The sequence below is a fragment of the Mustela erminea genome, chromosome 18, assembly GCF_009829155.1.
Source record: "Mustela erminea isolate mMusErm1 chromosome 18, mMusErm1.Pri, whole genome shotgun sequence".
In the NCBI taxonomy this organism is placed as follows: Eukaryota; Metazoa; Chordata; class Mammalia; order Carnivora; family Mustelidae; genus Mustela; species Mustela erminea.
The window spans coordinates 24,177,573-24,192,023 of NC_045631.1; the positions used below are offsets into that span (position 1 = coordinate 24,177,573).

Consider the following 14,451-nt stretch of genomic DNA (forward strand, 5'->3'; position numbering starts at 1 on the left):
AACTGCCACCAATACATTCTCCTCTAAGCCAATGTTTTAGCTGTTTAGCCAAATGTGCTTTTAAGGGTGACTGGTTTATACATCAAATACAATTATAATGTTAGAATTAGGAATAAACTATAAAGCCATCCTTCAGTGTGAACAGAACTAAAACTAATAGAATATGTAACAAGTAGTACTAATACCTTTTTTTTTTTTTTTTTTTAAATTTCCAGAGAAAAAGAGAGAGAGCGAGAGCAAGAGCACAAGCAGGGGGAGCGGCAGACAGAGGGAGAAGCAGGTTCCTCGCTGAGCAGACAGCCTGATGCAGGGCTTGATCCCAGAACCCTGGGATCATGACCTGAGCCAAAGGCAGACACTTAACCAACTGAACCCCCCAGGCATTCCACTAATATCACTTTCTAATCACATTCCATACAAGAGGACCATGTATAAAAAATTTCAAAGCCCACCCTTGTACGAACTGGGATCTACTTCTGAAGACCTACTCTGAAAAGTCATCATCATAGGCGAGCCAGTAGAGTGTAAAGCCATTGGAGCCTTGGTGGTTGAGAGTTTGGCTTTAAAGGCCAGAAGGTTCCAACACTGTGTGGCCTTAGGCCTATCACTTAACTTCTCTGTGCAGTGTTTTCACATCTGTGGAACACAAATACTAGTACCTACACTTCATAAAACTGTTAGGAGGATGAAATAAGTTCTTACAGGCAAGTCCCTGCACCTGGCCAGTACATGACTGTTGGTAACTTTTATACAGATAAAATATGGCGCAAAGACAAGTATCACACAGCAAAAGAATTGTCAGTCCTACACAAAACTCTCTCCTACTTTTAGACACAAAGAAGCTTTCGCCTCACTTGCACCAAAGAATGCATACAATCCCATTCAGAAAAAAGTATCATTTTACACAATGGAAAGAGTAAAATAAACCCTGCGGAGCACGCCTAAGGCTTCCCAAACTCTCATGGGCAACATATGATTTCAATAGGGACTGTTTTGTAAAGGCAGTTTTATAATATCCTTTACCAAATGAAATGTTCAAAGTGAAAATTCAAGGCGTCACACAGCAGGCACAGACTTTCAGAAACATCTGTACCCTCACTCATGTTCCCCATCCTTCTTTCCTCATCAAGGTCATACTAACCGACGATCTCTGTAGGCTGGTCCACAGCCTGACAGCATGCCATCCTCCAGAACAGGCACTAACTGGGGAAGGCAGTCCCAGGGAGTCAATATCCTCTAAACAGCCCACACCCACACCCCGCGGCAGGCACAAAGATGGGAGTTTGTTCTAGAGACACTTAAAAAAAAAGTTTTGACTTCAATAATCTATACACAATGCCATACCTTTCTCCACTTCAAGGCTTCCCAAATATTCAGGGAACAACCACAGACATTTTGGAACCAGAAACATAAATTGTTTCCAAAAGTGTTCAACAATGCTTGTCCAAAGGCCCCCGTAGAGCTGGTAATTTAGACAGCTGTGCTAGGAACCACAGAAGCTGCATTTTTTAAGGAGTATTGCTTCCGAACAATTGAAACTTTCTCCAGCGCAAAGCCAAGACACTGGGAGCAGTGTTCTTTGCGAAAACCCACAACAGTTTCATTTTTGTTTAACCACCAAAATAACAGCTCCAATAATCTATCAAGTTTGACATTTTATCCAACTAAGCAATTAAACCAGGATGCAAAGCCTGCAGATATTCCCCTCTTTGCTCTGTTTCAACATTCGTTTTGACATTACAGCAACACAAACTACTAATACTTGTTTCTAGACTACTTATAAAAGGCTTCTATAAAGCAAACACAAACTTCAGTGTCTCAAAAGAAAAAACAAAACTGTATGTCCCCAAATTTTATTTGTCTTCTACCTTTAAGCGGCTTTATTAGCAGTGAGTAAAGGCCAAGAAGTTGAAAAATCCTTTTTAGTATTTAGTCAAATACTAAAATACTCCTGATACAGGCACCAAAGGTAAGTTCTATTGACTTATTCTTAAGCATATTAAAGGTAAACATCCCTCACCTAATCTCCAAGTAGTAAAAATTATGGTTGTGATCTAGTAAATCACCAGGCGATGGAAATTCTCTCCCCAAGTAGGAATGGGAGTCCTCAACTGGTTGCTTCATTTACAGGTAGCATAAGGAAGAAAATGATCTCAGTGTCCTCAGAACCACCCAGAACAATGCTGTTCAAAGTGCCTTAAATCCCTCCTCTGCAAAATAAAGGCAGGCCCCAAATTTCTGAATTTTGGGGTTTCTCAACATTATCACCACCATCATCGTGATTGTTGCCATCAGAACCCCAAATTTCCATCCCAAATGCTCTTGATTCTTTAGGCGTAGGACAGGAATCAGGAAACAAGTGTTCAGGAGATTCTGGCGCATGCTAAAATTTGAGATCCACAATAGATCATGTTACCAATGCTTTCTAGGAATAAAAAAAGGTCATAAATTGTATGTAATCCCTGATTTAAAAAATTATCTTAGGTAAAGAATATTTTTAAAGCAGGGTATTAAAACTTAGAGAAGGATATTTTAACATGCTTTTATAGTATCTGTGATATGTAACAGCAAATTTCAACTTTCCCCCATCTTATTCAGTTTATTAATTTTTAAAGGTTTTTTTTATTTTAGAGAGAGCGCATGCATGCAGAAGACTGAGAATCTCAGACTCCCTGCTCAGCATAGAGCCCCAGAGGGGTCTCAGGACCCTGAGATCATTACCGGAGCCAAAATCAAAAGTGGGTCGCTCAGCTGACTGAGCAACCCAGGGGCCCCTATTTATTATTATTTTTTTTTGTAATCTCTACACCCAAGGTAGGGCTCGAACTCATGAACCCAAGATTAAGAGATCAAGTCAGTCAGGTGACCCAAATTTTCCCCATTTAAAAAAAAAATGGCATTTGGCAAGGGTGTCTGGTTGGCTCAGTCAGTGGTGTGCAGCTCTTGCTTTCAAGGTTGTGAATTCAAGCCCCACATTGGGCAAAAAGGTTAAAAAAAAAAAAGTTTGGTTGAAGACCAAATGTAAATCAAAATACAGCTAAGTATTTGCATTCTGTGGCATCAAAAACTGCTTTCTTGACATGATATTCAGAACTCTTGAGTTCTGTATCAATCCCTTCCGAATAAAACCAGTGGCTTCTTTTTATGTTTGGAGAAAGATCTCAGGATGTGGTTTGTGAGCTTTTCCACAAGTAACAGTGCAGGTGTGGACAGCATGCATCTCAAATAAAAACCAACTGAGATACAATTGCAAATGTATCTTCCTTTTTAGTATTAGTTTTCGTAGTACAAGAGACATGTTCAGGGGCAACTGGGTGGCTCATAGGTTAAAGCCTCTGCCTTCGGCTCAGGTCATGATGCCAGGGTCCTGGGATTGAGCTCAGCATAGGGCTTTCTGTTTCACGGGGAGCCTGCTTCCCACCCCTCTCTCTCTGCCTGGCTCTCTGCCTAATTGTGATAACTGTCTGTCAAATAAACAAATAAAATCTTAAAAAAAAAAAAAAAGACATGTTCATTTCTTATATAAAAAATTTTATCAAATAAATAAAATTTAGGAATCTGATGAAGATCATCTAGAGGTGAAGCAGAATTACTACCGTTTTTATGTCCTCCATAAACTGGTTAGTTCACTGTTGCTATTCATCAAGCTGCCGGTCTGCAACTATGTCAACAATCCAGCGTTAGGAACACTGAACCCTACCAGTGGGCGTGGGGATGGATGATTCAGAGTCACCAGGAGTACTGGGTCCAACTAAATGGTGAGGGCAGTAAGGAAGGTGGAGTGGCCTCTGTCCAACTCTCTGGGAATATTCTGGCACCCCTCTACCTACCTGTTCCATAGCAAACACTAGTGAAGGTAAATTTCAGCTCTCACTCAGAATAACTAAGCAAACTCTTCCATCAGTAAATAAAATGACCAAGAATGGTACCTGAATCAAGTAGTGCCCAAAAGGTAGAAACAGAGGTAGACAGATGTGAGAGAAACTGAAAAACTAAGAATTTTCCACTGTGGACTGGGCAAGTCCAAGCATCTGCATTATTCCTCCCCACCTCCTGCCCACTGTACAAAATGTTATTAGCCTTTGCCCTTAACTCTCCCTTTTCGCCCCTCTGAAAAATCCAAAATGCCCAAACAACGGCTGCTAATTTGCAAAAACAGTTCCAAAACAATTCCCTCTTCCTAGAACCATCTCTGACTGCAGATTGCTCCAACCAGCTGAACTTCAGCTGACCCACTCCTGCTAAAGCCAGCCCTAGAAAACACTCTGCTCTCTTTCTCCAAACTAGAATGCTCCTTTTGTCCAGCATTTTCGAATAAAGGCGTATGCTCTGGTTTATCTTATTCCACACCATGTAAAATAATAATTTAGCATGGTCCAGAGGAAGTATAATTAATTCATTGTGGCCCCACTGACTCAAGACCTAGGGAAAGGCTGGAAGCAGAACAGGATGAGGGTTGGTTCTCAAGCAGATGTCTTAATCCTTTAAAAAAAAAAAAAAAAAAGCAGCAGCAGCAGAAGAAGGGAAAGATTCACAGAAAATCCTAATCCTGGAGGGACAACAAACACACTTTCCTATGTATTTGAGGATCAAATATATTGATTCGTGTGCCTTAAGTCTGTATGCATGTGCTCTGGACTGAAACTGGAAAGATTTTCCAAAGCAAATGAAGAGTAAAACGTAAGAGGACGAGGAGGGAGAGGACTACTCTACATTTACTTAAGAAAAGCTTTTTTTTTTCTTGCAAGTCTTTTAACATAATCCAGCAGTTGCAAACAAACAATGGTGCTGATTACTAACCAATTACATTTAACCACTCAGAGCCCTGCAGAGCCTCCAGTTGGCCCACCTTCCTCTAAGTTTCAGGATGACTAGGCAGCATTTCTTTAAAGAGGATCAAGGCAGTTAAAATGTCTTCAGCAATCAGACTGGCTTCTGGTAGTTCAAGTGGGGGTGTGCTTCCCCTACTTTTAGAACTGGCCTGATGGAAACAAATGGCTGTCCCAGGGAGCCCTGACCACTGCACAACCTAGAGACAATGAAATCTTTGCTTGATATGCAATTCCAGAAAAAGTCTGAGCACGTTAAACTGGGAGATGGAGGCCTGACCAGCAGCACCGGAGAAGGCCAACTTTTAAAAGTCAAGTAACACTTGCTCAACAAAATTTTTTTAGGAGTTCATGAGCAGCACGAGGGGCGGCTGCTGAAAAAGGCTGCTGAGGGAGCAAGACGGTTTTGCTTATCTTTTTATAGGGGAGGACAATGGAGAAATTACCAGACCAAGGTCACTTTCCATTAAAAAAAAAAAAAAAAAAAAAGACTGGAAGCCTTAAGAGATAAAAACCTGCATAAGCTATGACTCTGTGAAATCGGCAGCCTGGTGAGAATCTCTCCAAGAATCCTGCAGGATATGAAGTGCGGATTAGAGTAATTAAATGTAAAGTATCCTTGAGAGCAATTTCTTGTTCCTGAAGACTTAGAGCCATTTCTGTGAAATGTATCACAGAGAAATTGTGCAGAGGATTTGCTAAGCATCACAGCTTTCCACGCTCACATCAGGTCTGCAAACGCTATGATCTAAAAAGAACAGGGCAGTGATTTGGAGAAGGAATTACATAATACACCTTATCAGAGAAAAGCACTCTGTTCTCCAGTCTTTGCAAAAGTTCACATCCTCATGTAAGTGTAATATACTTACGGGTTTCAAAAATTACACACATTGCCTCAAAAGAGATGGAGGGAAAAAATATCATCACGGGGTAAAGGCCAAACATTGTCTCTTCTGAATGCTTAAGTAGCCAATTATGTGTCTTAATACATTAATTCTATGGAGAGAAAGAAGACTATTAAAGGAAGGTTGAATAAGACATCTTAAAAAAAATGTACCCTGGGGCCTAAGTCCATTCAACTGACAGTAAAATCACCCCCTCAAAAAAGCAGTTTTATGTAGCATCTAGTATTTTAATTTCCCAGCTGCCAAGAGAAATATATAAGGAGCAGAAATTAAACTAATTATGTCAGCAGCGCAGTGAACAAAACTTTAATTGTATTACACACTAGTTAGACATTTGCTGAAAAATACAAAGGCCCTTAAGGGTAGGAACTTCTTTAGAATATAAATGATCCCCAATCTAATGACAAAAATTAGTCTGTTTGGGCAATAAACAGATTCATGCCTTAGATATAAAATTTCAACCAACATCATAATTCAATATAAAAAATAAATATCTAGTCTAAGAAATAAATCTCTCAAATGGCTTTAAATCACTCTCTGATTTACATATGCTGTATCATTAATAGGTCCTTTAAGCCAGCATTGTACTAATCAGCTTTTTAAACACCCTGCCCACAAAAGGGCCTATTCATTTAGCTGGGAGACAGGTGTTAGCAACCAGCAACCTCTTTTAGCCTGCAGTTTCAGGGGCCTGGCCTGTGATTATTGTGACATGACTGGCAAGTCGAAAAAGGAAGGGCACTTTGAAAAACTGGAAGGGAGGAGAGAGGGAAAGAGAAACAAGAGACACAGGGCTGAATTCGGAGGTTATTAATTCATTCCTGCAGACAGTAACTCTGGATAGATACCTACACGCCACTCATTCTAAAAACATTTTTTAAAAGATTTTATTTATTTGATAGACAGAGATCACAGGTAGTCAGAGAGGCAGGCAGAGAGGAGGAAGCAGGCTCCCCGAGGAGCAGAGAGCCCAATGAGGGGCTCGATCCCAGGACCCTGAGACCATGACCTGAGCCAAAGGCAGAGGCTTTAACCAATTGAGCCACCCAGACGCCCCTCTAAAAACATTTTCGAGGGTCCTAGTGCTCTCTCATCCCCTATTCTGCAGCTCCCAACTTCAGCCCTCACTCTTTGATAGACTCTGAAAGAGCTGATGGAGTAGATATTCCTTGAAAGACCTACAGAGAAAGTCAGATTTAGAAAGACGTCTTCAGCCTTTGGAATAAAAATCCTAGCACAAAGTAGCACCAAACATTCATGGAGTCGCCTGCAATGTATAAAGAATGTATTTTTCTCTCTTTTAATCCACCTAACAATCCTGCTAGGTATTATTTTCATCTGGGCGATGAAGAAAATGAAGCGGACAGAGATTAAGGAATGGGGCCTGAGGTAGCATGGCCAGGAAGCAGGAAAGCTGGGATCCAAAACTGGGTTTGTCGATTTCTAAACTGTTAGGCTTGTCCCAAGTTTAATGCCCTAATGTAACGAGTGCCCCATTCTGTTTGAACTCGGATGGTTCTGTACTTCAGCACTTTTTGTTCCTTCCATGAACTCAGCAAAGGACCTCTAAGGTGACTGACGATTAAGCCTCCAATGTTTTCCTCCATAAGCGCTTTGGCTATGAAGCAGTGAAACATCTGGCAAGTTGGCTTTATTTTTAAATCCTACAGGCAGAGAATTCCCAGGCAGGCACCCCTCCTACCCAACACTGATCATAACTAGATTCGACTACCAATTCCAACCTCCAGTTGTTTCCACATTATCATTCATTTGTCCACTCAGGAAATAAAGGAAGCTACTTTCACCAACCCTCCCTCATGACTCCTGACAGATAATACAGTTGGGGGGGGGGGGGTGTGCTCTCTGTAAAGTAATTTACATAAAAGTTATAAAAGCTCTTTGTTATCTGTCATGACTAGGAAATGGGCTATTCTAGCAAATCAAACATCCTGGATAACATAATGATGCTTTTAAAGGGACAACCGTTTATAAAGAATTTCAAAGCAATGCAACAGTGGCTCTCAAACCTGGCTGCAGAGCAGAATCACTTGGGGAGCTTTTTGGAAATAGATGGCAGAGTAGTTTTCAAAATGTAGATTCTTGGTCATCATTTATCTCCTCAATCAAATCTCCAGGAGGTGGGGCTGGGAAATCTGTACTTTTAAAAAACCCGGTAGTGACTCAGCTGTGAACTGCAGCTTTCAAGTAAAAGCTGGCTTTTGGGAACTCCTTGCAATAAAACACACTAAAAAGGCCAAAAGCTGCGCGGAATAAAGAAGACCTCAGAAACTCCCAAAATCTGTGGTGGATCATTCACTACTGGTGACCAGCCACTATACTGGCACAACCAGAAGGGAAAGGTTAAGATTTTGTGAGCTGGTACAAAGCTGGAAAAACCAGCTTTGGTTTTTCTATCAGATTCAAAAAGCTGCTTTTCCCCCAGAGGAAACATAAGGTTTTAGGCTTGCTTTGAAAAAAGGAAAATGTTTGAGGGGCGCCTGGGTGGCTCAGTGGGTTAAGCCGCTGCCTTCGGCTTGGGTCATGATCTCAGGGTCCTGGGATCAAGTCCCACATTGGGCTCTCTGCTCAGCGGGGAGCCTGCTTCCTCCTCTCTCTCTCTCTGCCTGCCTCTCTGCCTACTTGTGATCTCTCTCTGTCACATAAATAAATAAAATCTTTAAAAAAAAAAAAAGAAAAAAGGAAAATGTTTGAAACCACGCAAAATGTTTGAAACCACGCAATCGGGTTCTCTCAGCCAACTGTTTAGATACAATTCAGAATGTTAACAGGCCAGATGCATCAAAAATGTGGAGCACTCAACCTGTAGTAGAAGAGAGAGCAAAGAAACATCATGACCATCTTAATCAAGAGAACGGAAGATAATGGGTTTAAACTAAGAGTGGCATTATAGGATTAGATAAAACCACTGTCCTAACCATGGCAACCGATAAATCCCGGAAACTGGGAGAGCTGAGGCCTATGATTCCTCCCTACCTGTGATGGCTTTCACGTCCTGGTAAAAGTCCTATTTAAAACTCTGTTGTTAATATAAAGTCACAGTACAAGAAAATGACCAATTTTCCTACTGAAGGAACAGTTCACGTGTTTGTATATAAAAAGACTGTCCTTGTGTGTCAACTACACTTCAGTTAAAAAAATAGACAAAAAAAAAAAAGAGGTAATAAAAAAGCAGATTGTCCTTATAATTGCCAAACTCTTTCTTACATAAACACAAGTAACCACGACCAATAACCAATAACCGAACAAAAATAATAACCACTAATCATTACCAAACAATAAGAACGATGAAGCAGCTGGTCCCTTGAGACTTCACCAACAGCAATTTAAACTATGTATTCTCATTAAACTCTAAGTTATGACTTAGTTCTGTATCGCAGGGGTGATGAGATTCCGTGGTGCAGAAGTTAAAACTTTCATCCCAAAACATAAACACTATGGCCAGTAAAGTTTGATATAAAAGTCTCTAATCTACCATTAAAACAATAGCAGTACTAAGGTTCTGTCATAAGAATAAAAAGCAAGGTGGAAATCAGTCCCCCTAATGTTCCTTAGGTTTCTGTCTGTGTTTCCAAGAAGTCCTGGAAAGGCACAATACGCGTATAGGTGGGTGTGGCTATATTAAACATCACAGTAAACAAGTAAGGAGGGAAGAAATTGTGCCTTTTTTGTTATTTTTGCTGTTTCGGCTTTTTAAATTCTGAAAACTGAAAATGCTTTTTCCAATACTATCTTAAAAGGCCTTAAAGATGCATTCCTATTAGATGGTGCTAAGCAGTTAGTTATGTCACCCAGCTTGGTCATGGGAAAGAAAGATTAAAAACAAATTAATTTCTAATCGGCGAACAGCTCTTTTTCTATGCATATTATTTTAGCAGTTGGTTAAGTCAATTTAGAGGATTTAAAGCCCTTGATCCCAGTGTAAAGTCAGAATAACAGCTGTCTACCTGACCAATTTGATAGTTTTTAGTGGGCTGATCTTTGTAACTAGATATAGACATTAAAGAGTGTGTGTGTGTGTGTGTGTGTTTGTGTGTGTGTGTATGTGCACACGTGCACGCATGCACATGCGTTTGTGTCCTAGATTACATGGAAATTTTCTTCGAGCACAATTAAGTTATTCGGGGCGCCTGGGTGGCTCAGTCAGTTAAGTGGCTGCCTTTGGTCCAAGTTTTGATCCCAGGGTCCTGGACTCAAGTCCTGCTTCGGGCTCCTTGCTTCTCCCTCTGCCTGCCACTCCCTGCTTGTTCTCACTCTCTCTCTGATGAGTAAGTAAATAAAATCTTTTTTTTTTTTTAAATCAAGTTATTAAGTTATTAAACAGCCCTGACACATCAATCTGCAATTCTTATACACAATTTCCAAACTTTAGAAAATGACACCTCTAACTAAACTGTGGTTTATGAATTGTACTTATTAAGAAATATGCCATAACATTTTAGAAATACCTGCCATCACCTGTTTCCTTGAAAGTGAAAGAGAATGCAATCAGGAAAAAAGGATAAAGAAAGTTGTCAAACCTGAAATCGCCTGATCAGGAAAGAAATAACACTGCAACTCCCAACCCTGGAACTCTGACACAGCAAAGCACCGTGCCCCCTGCCTATCCCCAGTCCTAGAAAAACGGCTCAATAAATAGACAGCTTTGGCCGCATTTCAGTAACCTGGACTGTCACTGGGAAAATCACAAGTTTCAGACGGCTGTAGCAACAGGAGTGACGGGAAGTCTTCCCTATGCTCCACACCAGCTGTAAAGGAATGAATAAGGAACTCCCTGCTTTCTTAGAAGGCCACATGCACCTGCGAATGATTATTCATTTGGTCACTGTGGCCTTTAGCCAAGGTACAAAGTGACAGTTGTGGGTAAAGCCCTATTTCCAAGCTAACAGTAATTCTTCCCTGAGGTAGACTGGGAGGAGCTTGATAGAATCTTCCTTGATTACACAAGCAGTTTTCTCCCACCAGAACAGACGACAGGCCAACAAAAAGGAGAAAATACGCCGTTGTTGATAATCTTCTGCCAGCTCAAAACCAAGCTCTGAGCAGACAGATGTCTGCCATGCTCCGACTCCTCTGGTCTAGCCATATACTTCCCTACGCCTGGTCAAATGTCTCAGAGGCAGCCCGCGGCAGAGGCCCCACTTCCCTTCTCCGTCCCGGCCAGCGGCGACCTCACCCATCAACCCAAATAAACGGAGGGCAAATCCCTAGAGGGAAGAGTGGGCGGAGGGGTGGGGGGGAAGCACATTCCCAAACTTCTTCACCAAGCCTCCGAACTCCAGCCGCCTCCTTCCAACGAGCCTCAAGGGCTCCTCCACTAGGAAGCAGGGACAAACGAGGTCCTTTAGAGAGGGCACCAGGCCGCCGCGTACCTGACTCAGTTTCCTCTGCCATAGAGAGGCATCTTTCCCCCACAAGCCAGCTGAACCTGCCGGTCTTTAAGGCCTCCGGAGCTACTTGAAGACACCTGTCTCGGGTTACTGCCCCCACAGGTGAAATGCTTTCTTTGAAGGTACTTGTAATGGGACAGGTGCTAGCGGCCCCGGATGCGGAGACTTCCAGCGAGGCAGGGAGAGCGCCAGGCCGCGCCCCGCATACAGAAGGCGCCTCCGGAACACAGCCCGGCGAGACCCGAAGCCGAGTAGCCCTCCCACCCCGACCTCCCCCAGGACCCCACCCAGGCCGGGCACCTCGCGTATCCCAGGGCCGCCGCCGCCGCCTCCTCACCTGCCGCGGCCGCCCGCCCGCCCGGCGGTCCTCACCTGGGAGGGGAGGGGCCGAATCCGGGCCGCCTCAGGCAGGGGGGCTCCAGGCTCCGCAGCGGCAGCGTCTCCGGGGCTGAGGGGCACCCGGGGGCGGTCGCGACATCCTCACGGGCGGCCCCAGGAAGTTGGCCCCCCCACCCATCGCCAGGCGCCCGGCCCGGCCGCTCCCGCCCCTCGCGCGGCTCCGCCCCCAGAGCGGCCCCGCCCCTCCCGGGAGCGCGCCTCCGCTCCCGCCGTGCCCGACCCACCATAGAGAAGGGCAAGGCGCGCGGCGGGCTAGAGCGTGGCCTCCGCGCGCGCCCCCTGGCGGAGCTGAGGCTACCGGAGGCGGGGCATGCCTCCTCCGAACTTGAGCCCCGCGGCGGAGGCGTCGGTTCCCTAGTGTCAGGGTTCCCGCGCGCCTCGTTGTCTTGGTCACCGGACACTGCAAGAGGACCAGGAGTCCAGGTCCGTGGCTCAGCTAGGTGGTGGTCCAACTTGGTGGCCTTGAGCGAGTCCCTTAACATCCTGGACTCGTTTCGTTGTAAGAATTTGCGAGTTGCCTCACTTGGATATCTCATTGTTCCTCCCAACAATGCTATAAGCAGGTGAGGGTTCCCCAGATTACAATGGAAGGAACCCACGCCCATTAGGGTTCACTAGCTTATTCAAGGTCCCTTAGCTGGGAGGTGATAGAAGCCAGATATGTAAGACTCATGCTTGTCCCTCTCACTCGCTGGCACCTCCATCATCTAGCATTTCCTGGGGGTCTAAACCCCCAGGGTTAGCTAATTTTACCTTAGGAGGGTGAGGAAACTGCTCAGAGGAAGGCCTTCTGTGCTTAGGAGCCCACTCTGGACATTCATCAGTTGTGTACCTTTCAGCAGATACTTAATCCCTCTGAGCTCTAGCTAGCTTCCTCATCTCCTAAACAATTGGAATGTTTGTTAGGGGGCAGGGTAGTAAGAGAATTAAATGAGCTAATGCACATAGAAGTGCTTAGTAAACTGTAAAGCCTCGGGGTTGCATGGGGGATCATTAGCCAGTGTGGACGACGAAAATACCTAGCCATGAAAATAATATAAATTCTAATCATTATTCTGACCATGTCTAGTGACAATTTTCTTTTGCTTTTAGGTTCCTGTCGAAACTTCCCACAGTTGTTCTGAGCAATTTGTTTTTGTTTTTTTCTTTTAAAAAAAGATTTTATTTATTTGACAGAGAGAGAAAGAGATCACAAGGAGGTGGAGAGGCAGGCAGGGGTGAGGGGAAGAAGGCTCCTTGCTGAGCAGAGGGCCTGATGCGGGGCTCCACGGAGGAGCTCGATCCCAGGACCCTGAGATCATGACCTGAGCCGGAGGCAGAGGCTTAACCCACTGAACCACCCAGGCGCCCCTTCAATTTGTATTTTAAAATAAGGACTATCATGAGAAAAAAATGACATAAAAATACTATCATTTATACATGTGGCCTGTCACTCTACAAGTATTTCTAATCTTCACAACTAAGCAAACTGAGTGCTATTATTCCTGTGTTATTAACAAAGATCTGAAGGTTAATTTACCCAAAGCCACACAGTCTGAAAAAGGCCAAGCTGAAATTTGAAACCAGGTCTTTCCATCCCCATTAATTCATGGAAAGACTGGCCTTCTAGAGGCCTCCTGCCCCTCATCTTTTTCCTACCTAGTTATTTTGGTAACTTTCCTTGATGGAATTCTGTCTTCTCTGCTTCTCCAGGGCTTTACTCCCCCAATGAAGGCATTTATTGTCTCCCGTTCTCCCCCACCCCGCTTGAGATGTCAGGACATTGTTCATCCTCTCATTGCTGAAATGGATTTGTGACCTGTGATTAAGGCACAGCATTCTCCACCTGATCTGTCTTTCTCTCGGTGTTAATTATAGTCACAGAAAGTTAATAGGTCCAGAACAAGAATGGGGTGAGACCAGAGGTGTTTTCGTAAGCTCACTTTACAAGCTGAGGGCTCGGTTTCAAAGGGAAGTACGCTCAATCCACTGGCCGGACCCAATGACTGGAGTCTAGATTCATGACATCCTCTGGGGGCCTTTTTTTTTTTTCCTGAGTCCTCTGGTCCATATTACAGCTAAATCATGGGAATGCTGCTAAATAATGTACCTATCACTGAAGCAAGGAGATCTCAGAGCGGCATTTATCCACACTCCTCCTTTCTCCGCCTTTAACATTAACACCACCACTATTTTTCATCTTTAGCGTGCCCTTCTGCAGAGGCACTCAATAATGTACCCATTGTGCAAGTAATCTAAAATCCTTTTCGGCAAGCAATAGTATTTAGTAGTAATAAAACACTAATTTGTCCACCAACTGACATATTTATAGGAGCTGTTTACTTTGACATATTTTTATTATTTCTACCCATTTGCTAAGTACTTTCCAATACATATTTATGAAGCACATGCCTTTCCCCAAACACTAGTAAAAAAATAAATCATATTATTTCTTTTATTAGTAGCAGCATGGCTTGTCAGTGCTAGTGCCCAGACTTTGTTACTTCTGGCACGAGCTGAAAGAATTAATGGTGATTGAGCACCTACTATGTGCCAGACTTTCTGTGAGAGGCACTTTACATAAATTACCTGTTAAGTTCCCCTGAGACATATAATTTTACCAGTTAGGAAAATATAATTCCACTGTAGCATAGATTTTAAATGAGACAGAGACATTACCTGGTCCAAGTAATTTGGCCAGAAAGCATTTTGAACCTCGTTCTTTTCCTTATCCCAAACCCCAAATCATCATTTCATTTCACCAGCCCCCTCTTAACTTCTCTGGACCTATTATGTAAAATATAAAGAATTCCTTTCTTAAAGAGGCTGTGTAGATTCCCCTAGAATGGAACAGAGATAAACAGACACAAGATGCTAATCCCAATTTTTCTACAAGAGGTAACTCTCTAAGGGAATTATTCCCTAAGAAAT

The 14,451-nt window shown here is 43.3% G+C and overlaps 1 protein-coding gene across 2 annotated transcripts in view; it reads right to left on the reverse strand.

Annotated features, from left to right (window-relative positions):
* The window catches only part of RFFL (ring finger and FYVE like domain containing E3 ubiquitin protein ligase), a 66,333-nt gene extending 54,628 nt beyond the window's left edge, over positions 1-11,705 (reverse strand). The window contains exon 1 of one of the 2 annotated variants that reach the window (XM_032322755.1): positions 11,515-11,705. The gene's annotated coding sequence lies outside the window, so the exon portion shown is untranslated. Of the gene's footprint in view, positions 1-11,479 lie in introns of both variants that reach the window. The other variant, XM_032322757.1, reaches the window with a different exon arrangement.
* Between the last annotated feature and the right edge of the window lie 2,746 nt (positions 11,706-14,451).